Consider the following 14,551-nt stretch of genomic DNA (forward strand, 5'->3'; position numbering starts at 1 on the left):
CCCAGGAGATGCCGATAACCACCGCCATCCAAAAGAAGTGAAAAAATTGACAACCATTCCACTCTGTGAACACAAAATGACAACGAAAACTGACTACAGTCAAAGCTCTCAAGCGAAAAGCAAAGTGTTTCACCTCCGCCGGGGTCGGCCCGAAGATGGGACACCAGGCCGACCCCCGGTGAAGGTGAAGCAGGCGTAAAACACTCCCAATATCTGGGCCGATCCCGACGGTTGTGCGATGTCGGGCCAACCCACGGCAATGGTGAAGGAGGCGTTAAGCACTCCTCATATGTGGGCCGATCCCGAAGATAGTGCAATAGCGGGCACACCTGCGACGGAGATGAAGCAGGCGTTAAGCGCTCCTCACACGTGGGTCCATCCCGAAGATCCCGAAGGACGCGTTACAGGTTCCTGATTCTACAGGTGAATTTCGCATTGAGCGTAGACCCTTTCAGCACTATCACCGGTAGCGGCCCACATGATATTTTTCTGTTGACGGACGCCGAAAAAACTACGGTAGGTTAGTCATACACAACTTTCGCTGTAAAGTGCCTCAAAATGTTTACCGCCGAATACATTGATTTGTCGGCGCTTTAGGAATGTGTGTGAGGAGTGGTGACGTGGGCGGGGACAGGTGGGAGGGGGCCGACACCCCCGCCCCCCTGGGCACGTGCCTGACACACAGGTTTGCGCACATTGGTTGCCACTGTACGTAGGATCTGCATAATTTTAATTAGCATTCTGTGATTAGTGCAACCTGCCGTAATTTTTCTAAAACGAAGCTTTCCTTTCCCCTTCCTTCGACTTTTCCGCTGCTGCTGCTATCGCTTTCTTGCACGCCGGGGCTGAAGGTCGTTCACAACGTGTATATATGGCACATGGAACTGGGGCACGTGCCGTGCAAGTCGCTACTTTCGCACCAGCAGCCTCTGCTGAGAGGACGTGCTAAGAATCTCACGGGGGGCTTATGACGCGCACTAAAGGAACATCTTTTGTGATTTACGCTTAAAAATGGTTCTAGTCCAAGAAACAATACCGGATAAAGGGGAATATAGTAGGAATGTACTACAAGAAACTTGTTTTTCTTCAGCTGCTCCTTCCCGACACTCCACCAAGAGGCAGCCTTTCACATATACCACAGAGGGGTCGCGTACCACCAGTCTGCAGGTAATGGACACCAAAGTGGCAGGTATCAGGCACTTTGACTGTGGGAAATACAAAAGACTGCCATGTATCATTTTCTCAAAAACCTCACATATGCAGCTTGTGAGCGCTATCGGTTGGTAGCTTGATACCAAGGATGGGTCTTTATCATGCTTCAAAACGACCACGCATTACCAAAGAGGCAACGTACGCGACCAGTGAGCAGGGTAATGAGTACCGCATGCATGTCCTATTCTCCGTCGACAGAACATGACGTCAGCTTGTCACGCTCTTGTTATCGAATGCCAATTTCGCAGATACGGATTGATTGCAATTTATTCGAGGTTTTAGCGTCCTAGATGGATTGCCAAAAGTTTCTCAGCTGTTTGAGCAAGAAAGGATTCAAATCTTTGGGAGCTACGGTAGAGTTACAGGCTCCAGTTTTTATGGACGTTGCGAGTTTTTCTGCAAGCCTCCTATACCTCTGTTTCCTGGCCCCAAACGTGCTGCAATATGTTGATTACACGCATACACAGTACACAGGTCACTGAGTACTGGATACTTATGTTTCCATAGAGACAGTAAAGCTCTTACTACGCTTAGAGAATATGTAAATATAACAAACTTTTGTAGTTTTCATGTATTCATGTGCTTTACACCGAGACTAATGCATAAGCCTCTGCATTAAAGGTGTTCGTCTCTGCATGCAGAAAATTGCTTTCTCAAAAGGATGGCCCGACCACCGCGCAAGATGAGCCATTATGTGAGTTTGATGGTCGGTATAAAATTCGACTGGAGTTCCAGAAAGTGCATACGGGTGTGCATATCTAGGGCCCTGCTTAGTGACTTCGACAAATGACAGCAATGGTGACAACAGCCTTGGGGCCATCAGTAGATGTACCTGAAGTGGTACATTCATTTTTTCGCTCGACTTCCTCACATGTAGTCAGAAAAGCTTTCTGATTCAACGTCAATTTTGAAATAATGTTGTATAACATCGGTGTTCAAGATTTTAGTGCACTTTGCGGAAATATTTGAAGCTTGTATATGTTCTTCGCAGGTGGAGTGACCACTGATGGAGTGCTACGTACAAGTCTGCGTAGGACTTCTGCTTAAGGCATCTGTGGCCAGGCAAGCACTTATATCGTGAACGGAATCCAAAATCTTCAATCCAATCGCAGCGATCGAGTCATGCACAGCGCGGAACCATAATACAGAAGTGACCGTACGAGGCTCCTGCACAGGTTCATTAAGCAACCGCTGTCACTGCCTCATGTCGTGTGCGCATAAATGTTAATTGTCATTGTTTTTGAACATTTGGCTTTCAGATACTTAATATGTGCAATGAATGTAAATTTAAAGTAAAGCATGACACCTAGAATTTTCTGCTGTTTGTTCAAAGGTGAGCGCTGACCATGGAGCTGGATACTCAGCTCTGGGACAAGGTTACTCATACATGTAAAGAGGACGCATGAGCTTTTCTGGAGGACGCAGAAGCCCGTTTCCTTGATTGTTACGCGAGGGCAGCGGATGCTGTTGCTGCCCCCTTTATCCGTCTGTGCGCATTCCACACTTTTGTTTTCTGGGTATATGAATTGATTCTTGAAACAAAAATCTCACAGCTTGCTCACTTAACCCACCCCAACATGCGCCTTCCCTGTGAGCGGGCGGGCTTGAATTCAGCAAGGTTTTTTGCAGCTGCGTATCGGCGCAGCATGCCCCATGCTTTTTCTTTTTTTCCAGCTTACCTGCAAAAACCTTTCCACCAGGGAATTTGTCTTCCACTTGAACAACCTTTCGTTTGAGAATTGAACTTTTCTGCTACGTCAATAATAAAAGCGGTAAAAGAAGTTAGTGCATCATCTATAGTAATATCGCTATAAGATCTCGTGATAAGGAAGTTGATTCTTTAAAGTGATCCCAATCGGCGGAGGCTAGTTTGCACCTTGGAGCACGTGGAGGAAATTCGTGTTGCCGTATTAAGTTTAACATTACCCGAGAGTGGTCATCTGCAAAACAATTTCTCATTACACTCCATTCTAAATAAGGTAGAAGGACCGCATAGCCAATTGCTAAATCTGTTGAAGAATATTAATCATGATAGACGCTGCATCAATTGCTCTTTCTTAATAAAGAGGCACGCACCTGATGTTACTAGAAGGTTTTCAACTATTCCGTACCTCGTGTGGCACCGCGAGTGTCCTCAGAGGTTGTTATGGGCGTTAACGACACTGGAGATAATGAAAGGATCTGGGAGCTGGTGAATTGGCGGCTGTTAAATTTCGTTTTACTGAGTTGATATTTGGGCAGAATGTAAATGGAGCAAACGGTTATCAGCTGGTTAAACAAAACTGCTCGCACAGATAGAATCTTTAAGGGCGTCCGAAGGGCAAACTGCTGGCAAGCAACAGACTTATAGCTACGATTCAGGACAAGGCAGAAGCGTGGTCACGGTCTTTACGGAAAATGGCATACTGCGTGAGAAAGTTCGACCGTGTAGGTTTTGTGTGTTTCTTGGACAAAGCACCTTCGCACGTCATGCTTCAGTACCAGTCGTCATCATCGTCGATCCGGTCCTCATCCTCGACGTCTGACCGTCGTCGTGGTCGTTGGCATTGGGGAAGGCTTCGCGAAACACTTGCAAACTTGCAAGGCAGAACTCTTCTGTTCAAAGTTCCGCGCCGAGCTCACCGCGGAGAGATTCACGTCGAACCAGAGCCGGTCACAGAGGCGGCAGCTGTGCCCGAACTGTGTACCGAAGAATGCGCACTGGAAGCGGCCGTTCGCACCTTCCATAGATTTTCGGGCACGGCGTTGGAAATTCTCGGTGACGCGCAGGCCTGGAACCGGTTCGCGGCGGCGCCGAGCATTCAGTCGGCAGCGTTCGTTGTCTCTGGCCCGAAACTCGGGATCCTCGACTCGGTAACACCGTTTGTCGGCGGCGGCCTCGGCGCGATGGGCAGGATCCTTCGTGGATCGTATAGTCCCGCTGAGCCGCGCGACGCGCTTCTTTGTATGTCACAGGCGTGACAGCTATGCCCAATTTCTATGCCCGGAAATTCGCGCTGGAATCGGCCGTTCGCACGTCCCGTGTCTCGGCGGGCTTGACGCTGGAAGTTTTCGAGCAGTCGCAGGCCGGGATCGCTTTCTCGGTGACGTCGAGCGTTCAGGCGCTGACCCTGGCTTTCCCTGGGCTGAAACTCGGGACCCTCCATTCGGCGTCACCTCTTCTCAGCCGCAGCTTCGGCGCGGTGTTGCGGATCAGCTCGGCGGCGACGCATCGCTTCTCGCTTGGCAGTACGGCGCTCTTCCTAGTAAGCCGCTTCTTCTTCGGGCATCCGGACTTCGGTCTTCCCATGGCAGCAGCATGTACGCACGGAGTGGAGGAGGCGAGAGGTGTGTTGCCGCGCCGGCTGTTCCGAGCTTTTGCTCGCCTGTGAGGTCCCGACTCCGCCCAACCAAAGCCATCTAGAACAAAATATAGTTTTTTCTAGGTGGCTTTGGCCCAACGCGCGTGGGGTGCGAGGAGGTTACGTGGCTCGGTGCTCTCGGAGATGGTTGCTATGCAACGCGAGGTGGCGCACAGGTGGGCTGAGTTTTCTGGTAACGCTCCACGGCGGAACTAAAGGTTTAAACAGATCCGCTGTTAAAACAGGCCGGCCTGCGGGCGCTGGAAATTCTGGTTGATGATGATGATGTGTGGTTTTTTGTGGCGCAAGGGCCAGGTTTGGCCAAAGAGCGCCATGACAAGTTGTAATGTTGACGATGTATTATGGAAGATGTGACTTGGCTGTAAAGTGGCCTAAAAATATTCGCTGTAGAGTGCGTAAAATTAACTTGTTATAAAATTATGGCGATGACAGATGACGAATACTATGAACACTAAAATCCATCGTGAAAGAATGATGCAGAATAGAAAATATATGAGATGGTAAAAATGCCTGGAGCACTGTTGCCTCGCCAGAGCCCTTCAAACACAAGGGCCTAGAGGCACGTGCTACACGAAAGAACTATCGCAGCGCCATCCTCTGAAGAGAGGAGACGCTACGAACATGTTGGGCTAACAACATGCAACACAACATCTTTCAGATAACTTAGGACTGCGTTAGTGTCGAAGAGCGGTTCTGGGCCGAGTAACATTACAGGATGAAGGGGAATATGCTGCCGGTATGCTAACGGAAAATGTTTCTTTCTGTCAGATTCGGCTTTCCGACACTCCAGGAGGACATGGAGGACGGTCAGCCTCTCCCCGCATCTACCGCAAGTTGGAGGATCATTTTCAGTGAGTAAGAAGTTGTGTGTACCAAATGTGTGTCCTATTCTGAGGCGACAGAATAGGACATCTGTTCGCCGTGATTTTGTTACGGAGGGCCAAGAACCTAACTGTGGCTTTATCACGTGCAGTTTGTTATTTACTTCTACGTCCCACTTACGTTGCCAGTGGTTTCGCAGTTTCCTTCTTAAGAAAGGCTTCAGGTCCGTGACAGGGACCGAAGCAGTAGGACTGACTGTATGCAATGAAATTGATGTGGCCATCTGGTCTGCTAGAACGTTACCCTCGATGCCCCTATGTCCAGGCACCCAGCATATAATGACATGCTGGTTAGACATATACGCTCTACAGAGGACGGAATAGAGCTCAATAATTACGGGGTTTCTGTGTTTACAGTGTGACTTCAAGGCTTTTACCACGCTTAAGGAGTCTGTAAATAAAATTGTTTTTTGAACATTTGATTTTCTGATATGTTTCATAGCCGACAGTAGTGCATAGGCCTCAGCCGTAAATATGCTTGTTTCAGGGTGCAGTACACCGGATTCCGAGAAGGATGGGCCAATGGCTGCGTAGGACACCCCGGCATGCGACTTAGAAGCGTCCGCATAAAACTCTGTGCACGAGTACTTGTACTGGAGCTCTAAGAAGTGCATTTTGATATGTGTCTCTGACGCATGTTTAGTGACCTGTACAAAGGATGTGTCACATTCTATCAGCTGCCACTCCCAGGGTGGTACTAGCTTAGCTGGAGGCATTAGGCGTTGGTCGAGAACTGGGACATCCATTTCCGTGCTAAGTTCTCTTGCACGCAGTGAGAAAGGACGTCTCACAGAGGGTCTGTTATGAAAAAGTGTTTCACATGTCAAGTCGTTAACGGTTGTGAAACACGGATGTTCCTTATTAGAGCGCACTTTCAGAAAATAGTTGAAGCTGATGTAAGTTCTCCGAAAATGGAGTGACCACTCATCGGACTCAACATACAAACTTTCAACAGGGCTTGTTCTAAATGCCCCAGTGGCCAGACGGATTCCCAGATGGTGTACGGGGTCTAACATCTTTAGCGCGCTCGGGGCGGCAGAGTGATACACTGCGGCTCCATAGTCTATTCGCGACCGAACTAGGCTCCTGTAAAGATTCAACAGGCACTGCCTGTCACTACCCCATGTTGTGTATGATAGGATTTTAAGTAGGTTCATTGTTTTTAGACATTTTTCTTTAACATGTTTTATGTGAGGAATGAAAGTGAGCCTAGAGTCAAGAATAACACCAAGGAATTTGTGTTCTTTGCTGACAGGAATTTGGTGTCCGCCCAGTTCTACACAAGGATCTAGGACCAGGCCTCTCTTTCTTGTGAAGAGAACACAAGCACTTTTGTGGGGGTTGACCTTAAATCCGTTTTCGTCTGCCCACTTGGAAACCTTGTTCAAGCCCTGCTGTACCTGTCTTTCGCATACTGTAAGGTTGCAGGATTTGAAGCCTATTTGTATATCATCTACGTATACGGAATAAAAAATGGCAGGTGGTAGTGAAGCACGTAGCGTGTTCATTCTGGTCTATACCAGCTAGTGGCGGACGCCGACTGAAGTAGTTATTCGAAGAATTGTGCAGTCTATCAGCACCCGTTGTCGCCGCCCAAACTGCTTTGTGCCGTACCTGTAACTGGCAATTATTTTTCGGTTCAGGCTCGGTTCGCACTCAGGTACGTTACGAGAATACTGCTTCGGGTTCAGTTACGGTCAAAATTTCGGTGGAGGTACGTTTTCTGTTATCGTACGGGTTGAGTGCGACACCCTCTTTACCACATTTCTTGCATCTTCAGAATCATGAAAAGCGTAGAGCTTCAGAACTAATTCAGTTTTCCGAACTTCAGTGTGTTTCATCAAGTTCACAGAGTGTAATTAACTTCGCATGAGAACTCTCTACAGGAATGTCAAGTAGCAGAAACTCATTCATGTCTGGTATACGTGGAAGGAACTTATCTTGCCACATGAACAATTGCCTGATGTACAACATTGGGGGAAAGAAATTAAAAATTAAATTATGGGGTTTTACGCGCCAAAACCACTTTCTGAAAATGAGGCACGCCGTAGTGGGGGACACCGGAAATTTCGACCACCTGGGGTTCTTTAACGTGCACCTAAATCTAAGTACACGGGTGTTTTCGCATTTCGCCCCCATCGAAATGCGGCCGCCGTAGCCGGGATTCGATGCCGCGACCTCGTGCTCAGCACCCCAACACCATAGCCACTGAGCAACCACGGCGGGTGGAACATTGGGGGAAAAGAGTCGCAGTTTCGCCATAATAGCGAAGCATCGATTGCGATAGCAAAATAGTGGACACGATCTAAGTGGATAATAACTAAGGATAGTAGATTTATCTACCGTATAAGGTTGTAAACATAGGCATACTAACTAAACTATCAAAGATTGTATAACGCGCGCACGAAGAAATATCACAAGCACATCTCACTCGATGACTGCGGAAACTCGCCGTCAGAGTGCTGGAGTTAGGAAGCTCGGCAGCAGCAGTGAGCGAACTGACCTTCCTGCTGCGTCTCACGTCAACGGGAACTAACCCCCGTATTCAGACATGCAATTTAAGTTGAAGCCCATAGTAAAGTTTCGTTCGTTCTCCGTCCTCGCTTCACCGTTGGAACTTGAAGCTTATCGGACGATGATCGGCAGTTGTTGGTCAAACGCAGGCAGGAAACGATGAGGTCAGATGTACAAGAAATATTTATAGGCAAACTTTTCTATATACATGGCAGGTAAAACAAATACATTACAAACTTGAACAATTGAGAAACAGTCTCACTCTTCTACTGTCTCAATGACTGTTAGAGCCCAGACTCGTTTTAACGTACATAGTACGGAGGCTCACTGATCTATCAGCAATCCTGATTTCAGCCAAGTCTCAGGGACAGCATGTCGTCCCGATTTTTATAGCCCAAATATACAAAGAAAAAAGGCGGTAGGGCCGTTGGCCCGTCCCACAGGTTCAGTTGCCAATCAGAGTCAACCGTTTGTTAAGCCACAACCCACAGGGATGGGCTTACTCTTAAAAATAAACATATTGGAAAACAAAGCTCTTTTCCTTCTTCGCCAAAACTCCGTTGCCCTCTCATTTCTCCGTAGTGAGTGACCGGCTCAGCAAAACACGCCAGGCCCGAACAAGTTATCGCTAGACCGTTTCAAATCCCAACGGCGTCTAGGCTCCAAATGTCTCGGAAGCAGGGGCACCGGCACCACGAAGTGCCGCTGTACTCAAAGTTTGGCCGTCTGGGAGACGGATGACCCTCCTTGTCCTTCAAACTTATTGTCTACAAGACAAAGTTCTTTGAGTGCGTGTTTCCAAGACGCCGTCGTGCGAATGCACTCTTTACGTGTGCACCGCATTCCTACAGCGTGCACGGTAAGCTGGTCTTCGACACCACGCAGGCAGTCGCACCCAACAACAAAGCTGGCGATTACGTTCCGGACGCGTAGAGGATTAGGTCCATGCTCACTGCATGCGGCACGGAGTCAGAGTTGCTAAGTCCTTCTTAACCTCGGCGGCGCCTCCAATTAGTCAGGGACTCGGGGGCCAGACCCACAATACCTTTTGTACAGCGGTTCGTTTCAAGGCTGGTCTGTGTGACCCGTCGGCGGACTGCCAACATCGTGCGCACAATACCGACTTCCAGGAATCGGCACTCGCCCGCCTGGCACCTGCCGCGACGCGTCACCTAACCCTGCGCATTGCCTGTGACCCCACATAACACAGCAACTGTCGCCCCGCTGACATGGGGGGAAGTGAACCCCCTCTCTATACACAAAGCACGAGGCCGATTCGTGAGACTTAAGAACCCGAACAATCAGAGCGACCTTACACGTCCCTCCTAAAGAGTATACTGGGCTTACAATGTTCCCAGCTATACTACAAGAGCCAAAGGGCGCTGTATCATAAGATTCAGGCTCTGAAGGTTCCGTCGTCAAAGAAAATTGACATACGCTGCCCAACACGGGTGCTGCGGAGTCCGTAAGGAACAGGAAAATTAACTGAAAGGACCACGGAGAAAAAACAATTTTCTCACAGCGACAAAAGAAAAGGGCGAAAGCTCAACACATTCATGACAGTGAGCATGCAAAAGAAACACTCATGTATGTACAGGAACACTCCAACGCACTGCACGGCACAACAGTAGCAAAGTAACATATGCAGGTTATATACATAGTATGTCCATAGTCTTATAACCCTCATACACATAGACGACAACAGCCACAGAAAGTTCCACCAAGGCTGAACTGTCCCACGCGCACATCCTTCGGGTGAACGGGAACATTCACGCCTGTCCCAGCTGGCATGGCTGTTTCTGTCTATCCTTTCTTTTCCGCTCTTTACTCGATTGGCTCCCATGAACGATTCGAAAGCCTTGACAATGCATCGGCATTGGCGTTACATGTTCCTTTCCGGTGACGCACCGTTACATTGTAGCGCTGTAGTGAAAGCGCCCATCTTGCTAACTTGGCCCCTTGCGGGGTGCTAGTTGTCAAATATGACAATGGGTTATGATCAGAGACAACATTCACCACTGCTCCGAAAAGCCAGTAGTCAAATTTCTTGAGTGCCCAAATAATGGCAAAGGCTTCTCTCTCTATAGTCGACCAGCGCGCCTGTGTCGGGTTAAAGCGGTGGCTAGCAAAAGCGATCGGCTTTTCTTCTCTGTCCGCTGACATTTGAGCTAAACAGGCACCGGCCGCCGTCGCTGACGCATCAGTGAATAGCCAGTACGGCTGATGAGGCTCAGGCGTGTTCATGGCGACAGCCTGACAGAGAGCTAATTTCAGACTTTCGAACGCGCACTGCGCTTCTTCCGACCATGGAATTGAATTAGGAACCCCTCGCCTTGTCAAAGCTGTAAGCGGGCTCGCCACGTCGGCGTAGTTTGGGACATAGTCCCGATAATGCCCACAAAGCCCCAACAGACTTCGCAACTCTTTCTTTGTGTGAGGTGGCACAAGACCTTCTATGGCAGCTATCTTGGTTGCCCAACCTGTGTCAAAGAGGAGTACTTGGTCCCCGACATTAAATTCTTTAGTCCGTGCCCTCCTATTGTAAACTAGAGCATGTTTGCTCTGGCACTCGGTGCCTGTCAACTCAGCTACACTCTCGGCTAGTTCTAGCTCCCGCTGACTGGGCACCCCAGTGACATCTTGTATGAAACTATTCTCTTGCAACTTAGGCATTTGCTCTGTCGTTTCCTCGAAACTTAGACCGCAGTCCGGCTCAGTGTTATCGACCATTTCGACTGATTGGACCCCTGCCCGCGGAATATTTTCCTCTCCAAACTCCTCTTTTTCCTGCGCCCGTAGTAGTTCCCAATCTTCCTTTGACAGCAGGCAGTCAACCCCGTTTGCAAGTTCGTCGGTAACCGCGCACACCAGATCGACCCTCTGCGGTTGTATCACAGCCCCCGGGCGATGCATGCCTACGGGCAGCGTAGCTAGCTTAGCTCGAATGGTGTTTCCGAATGCCGACTCAAGTCTTACTGTTCGTGATGGCTCCTGTAAATCGATGGGCAACATACTTTTACGGACTACCGTTATCTCACTACCTGTGTCCAACACAGCTTCCGTTGCTATATCCCCGCACATGATAGGGATTAGGTCCAGCTTCGACCTCCCCGAGCTAGCATTTTGAGCTACGACATGTACTCTAGCGCTTAGCACCCTTTCTTGCTCTGGTGGAGGTTCTTCACTTACAACAGCAACCTTCTGTACCCTTTGTTTTTGCACAGTCAGTGGCTTCCCCTGCGGTTCTTTATCTGAAGCTTTTGGGCACTCTCTGGCTAGGTGACCCTGTATATGACACACGTGGCATCTTAAATTTGTCCTCTGCGGGCCAGCTAGTTTTGCGCGCTGCGGTAATGAGGCTGTTGCGGCTGGCTTAGTTGCTCGTCCTTTCCCTTTAGCTTGCTCGAAAGTCTCGAGTACTTTTGCCACCTCCACTGGCTTAAACCAATCTTCGCCTTCCCGCAAAAGAACATATTCTAGGGCTTCTGAGCTTAGACTAGTTTCATACGGTCAGCGACCATAAGCTCCGTCATAGCTTCTTTGGTGTTTGCAGTGCGAGACTGAAGGTAATAGGCCAAATAGGTTCTAGCGCGGGACGCGAACAGAGCCCAAGTTTCCTCCTTTCGTTTAGATGCCTTCTCAAACCTCTCCAAGTATTTAGCTGGCGTGAGCTTAAGTTCATCTAATACTGCCTTCTTTACAGTCTCATAATCTGTACATTCCTCGTCATTGAGGCCACGCAACAGATAACGAACCCGCTCGGCCAGCGCCGGCATGATCAAATGTACACGGCTGTGTTCTGGTACTTGAAAAGATGAAAACAACTTTTCGACCTCATCAAACCATATCGGAACGTCAGCGTCACACGGCAATCGGTATGCCTTAAGCACTTTAGCACATTGTGCTATTCCATCCGTGATGGCACCGCGCCGATCGCTTCCTTCCGACACCGAAGGCGGCCTGCCCGACTGCTCGAGCTCCACTCTCCGTAGAGCAATGCGCTCGCACTCTAGCTGTAGGCGCACCTTTTCCAGCTCCAGCTCCAGGCGTCTCACCGCCATGGCTTCTGGATCCATCGTGCTCGGAGCCTGCGCAGCGCCTTGCGCCTCACTATCCATTTCAGTATCCGACGTCTCAGACTCGGTCTCTACGACGCGTTGTAGTTCCTGCCGTCTCTGACCCTCTCTTTGTTCAGATGCCGTATCAATGTTTACGTTAGCCTCACTCGCATTTGCTGTTCTGCGCGTGAACACCATTAACCTCACTGAACAACAGCCATGCCAACCTAGACAAAACGCAAGGAATCCCGCTCACCCGTTGCTGCTGGGGGCGCCGCCTGACGTCCTTGTCCAGATGAATTGCACCCCTTGCGGAATTCGCTGGTGGCCCTCTGATTCCGTGCGCCTGGCTCGCTGCTCGTTGCTCGTTGTGGGGCTTGCCGATCCTGTCGTGCTGCGCCAGTAAAGTTTCGTTCGTTCTCCGTCCTCGCTTCACCGTTGGAACTTGAAGCTTATCGGACGATGATCGGCAGTTGTTGGTCAAACGCAGGCAGGAAACGATGAGGTCAGATGTACAAGAAATATTTATAGGCAAACTTTTCTATATACATGGCAGGTAAAACAAATACATTACAAACTTGAACAATTGAGAAACAGTCTCACTCTTCTACTGTCTCAATAACTGTTAGAGCCCAGACTCGTTTTAACGTACATAGTACGGAGGCTCACTGATCTATCAGCAATCCTGATTTCAGCCAAGTCTCAGGGACAGCATGTCGTCCCGATTTTTATAGCCCAAATATACAAAGAAAAAAGGCGGTAGGGCCGTTGGCCCGTCCCACAGGTTCAGTTGCCAATCAGAGTCAACCGTTTGTTAAGCCACAACCCACAGGGATGGGCTTACTCTTAAAAATAAACATATTGGAAAACAAAGCTCTTTTCCTTCTTCGCCAAAACTCCGTTGCCCTCTCATTTCTCCGTAGTGAGTGACCGGCTCAGCAAAACACGCCAGGCCCGAACAAGTTATCGCTAGACCGTTTCAAATCCCAACGGCGTCTAGGCTCCAAATGTCTCGGAAGCAGGGGCACCGGCACCACGAAGTGCCGCTGTACTAAAAGTTTGGCCGTCTGGGAGACGGATGACCCTCCTTGTCCTTCAAACTTATTGTCTACAAGACAAAGTTCTTTGAGTGCGTGTTTCCAAGACGCCGTCGTGCGAATTCACTCTTTACGTGTGCACCGCATTCCTACAGCGTGCACGGTAAGCTGGTCTTCGACACCACGCAGGCAGTCGCACCCAACAACAAAGCTGGCGATTACGTTCCGGACGCGTAGAGGATTAGGTCCATGCTCACTGCATGCGGCACGGAGTCAGAGTTGCTAAGTCCTTCTTAACCTCGGCGGCGCCTCCAATTAGTCAGGGACTCGGGCGCCAGACCCACAATACCTTTTGTACAGCGGTTCGTTTCAAGGCTGGTCTGTGTGACCCGTCGGCGGACTGCCAACATCGTGCGCACAATACCGACTTCCAGGAATCGGCACTCGCCCGCCTGGCACCTGCCGCGACGCGTCACCTAACCCTGCGCATTGCCTGTGACCCCACATAACACAGCAACTGTCGCCCCGCTGACATGGGGGGAAGTGAACCCCCTCTCTATACACAAAGCACGAGGCCGATTCGTGAGACTTAAGAACCCGAACAATCAGAGCGACCTTACACGTCCCTCCTAAAGAGTATACTGGGCTTACAATGTTCCCAGCTATACTACAAGAGCCAAAGGGCGCTGTATCATAAGATTCAGGCTCTGAAGGTTCCGTCGTCAAAGAAAATTGACATACGCTGCCCAACACGGGTGCTGCGGAGTCCGTAAGGAACAGGAAAATTAACTGAAAGGACCACGGAGAAAAAACAATTTTCTCACAGCGACAAAAGAAAAGGGCGAAAGCTCAACACATTCATGACAGTGAGCATGCAAAAGAAACACTCATGTATGTACAGGAACACTCCAACGCACTGCACGGCACAACAGTAGCAAAGTAACATAAAACAGAGTGCATGGTGCACTCTGTCCCCGTCGCAGATTGCGTTCAAGATGCAGCGGCCCGGGCGGGCGCGCGCGGCCGCCCAGGCCGCCCGGAGCAGAACGCGCCCCCCTCCCGTCGCGCGGGACCTTACATGCGACGTTAGACGGCGCGCCTCCTCCCCGCTTTCCTCGCTTGTATGCGCAAGATTAGGTTGAGATCGCCGGCTCATGCTCGCACGCTTTCACTTGCAGATACAGTACACGGCGCGCGGCAACCATTGTATCGCCCTTGGACTTCACGCCGAAACTCACGGCGACGGCAGAAATGCGCTTGAGGTGTCCACGTAATTGCCATCGCAATAAAACAAAGTGAACTCTATAATGACGACATACTGGCACGGCAAGAAATCACCCCCACCGTCTACCTTTACTGAAATGTACCACGCGTATTGAAACTAGCGCAGGTTCAACCAGAAGTACTCAAAATATATGTGACATGTGTTAAATATCACTTTCTTCAACCTTTTTCCTTTTGATGCAATCCTTTGGCATGAACAACTG

The 14,551-nt window shown here is 49.6% G+C and overlaps 1 pseudogene; it reads right to left on the reverse strand.

Annotated features, from left to right (window-relative positions):
- Positions 1-4,309: 4,309 nt before the first annotated feature.
- LOC139060282 (uncharacterized) lies at positions 4,310-14,542 on the reverse strand (annotated as a pseudogene).
- Between the last annotated feature and the right edge of the window lie 9 nt (positions 14,543-14,551).

The sequence above is a fragment of the Dermacentor albipictus genome, chromosome 5 (assembly GCF_038994185.2).
Source record: "Dermacentor albipictus isolate Rhodes 1998 colony chromosome 5, USDA_Dalb.pri_finalv2, whole genome shotgun sequence".
In the NCBI taxonomy this organism is placed as follows: Eukaryota; Metazoa; Arthropoda; class Arachnida; order Ixodida; family Ixodidae; genus Dermacentor; species Dermacentor albipictus.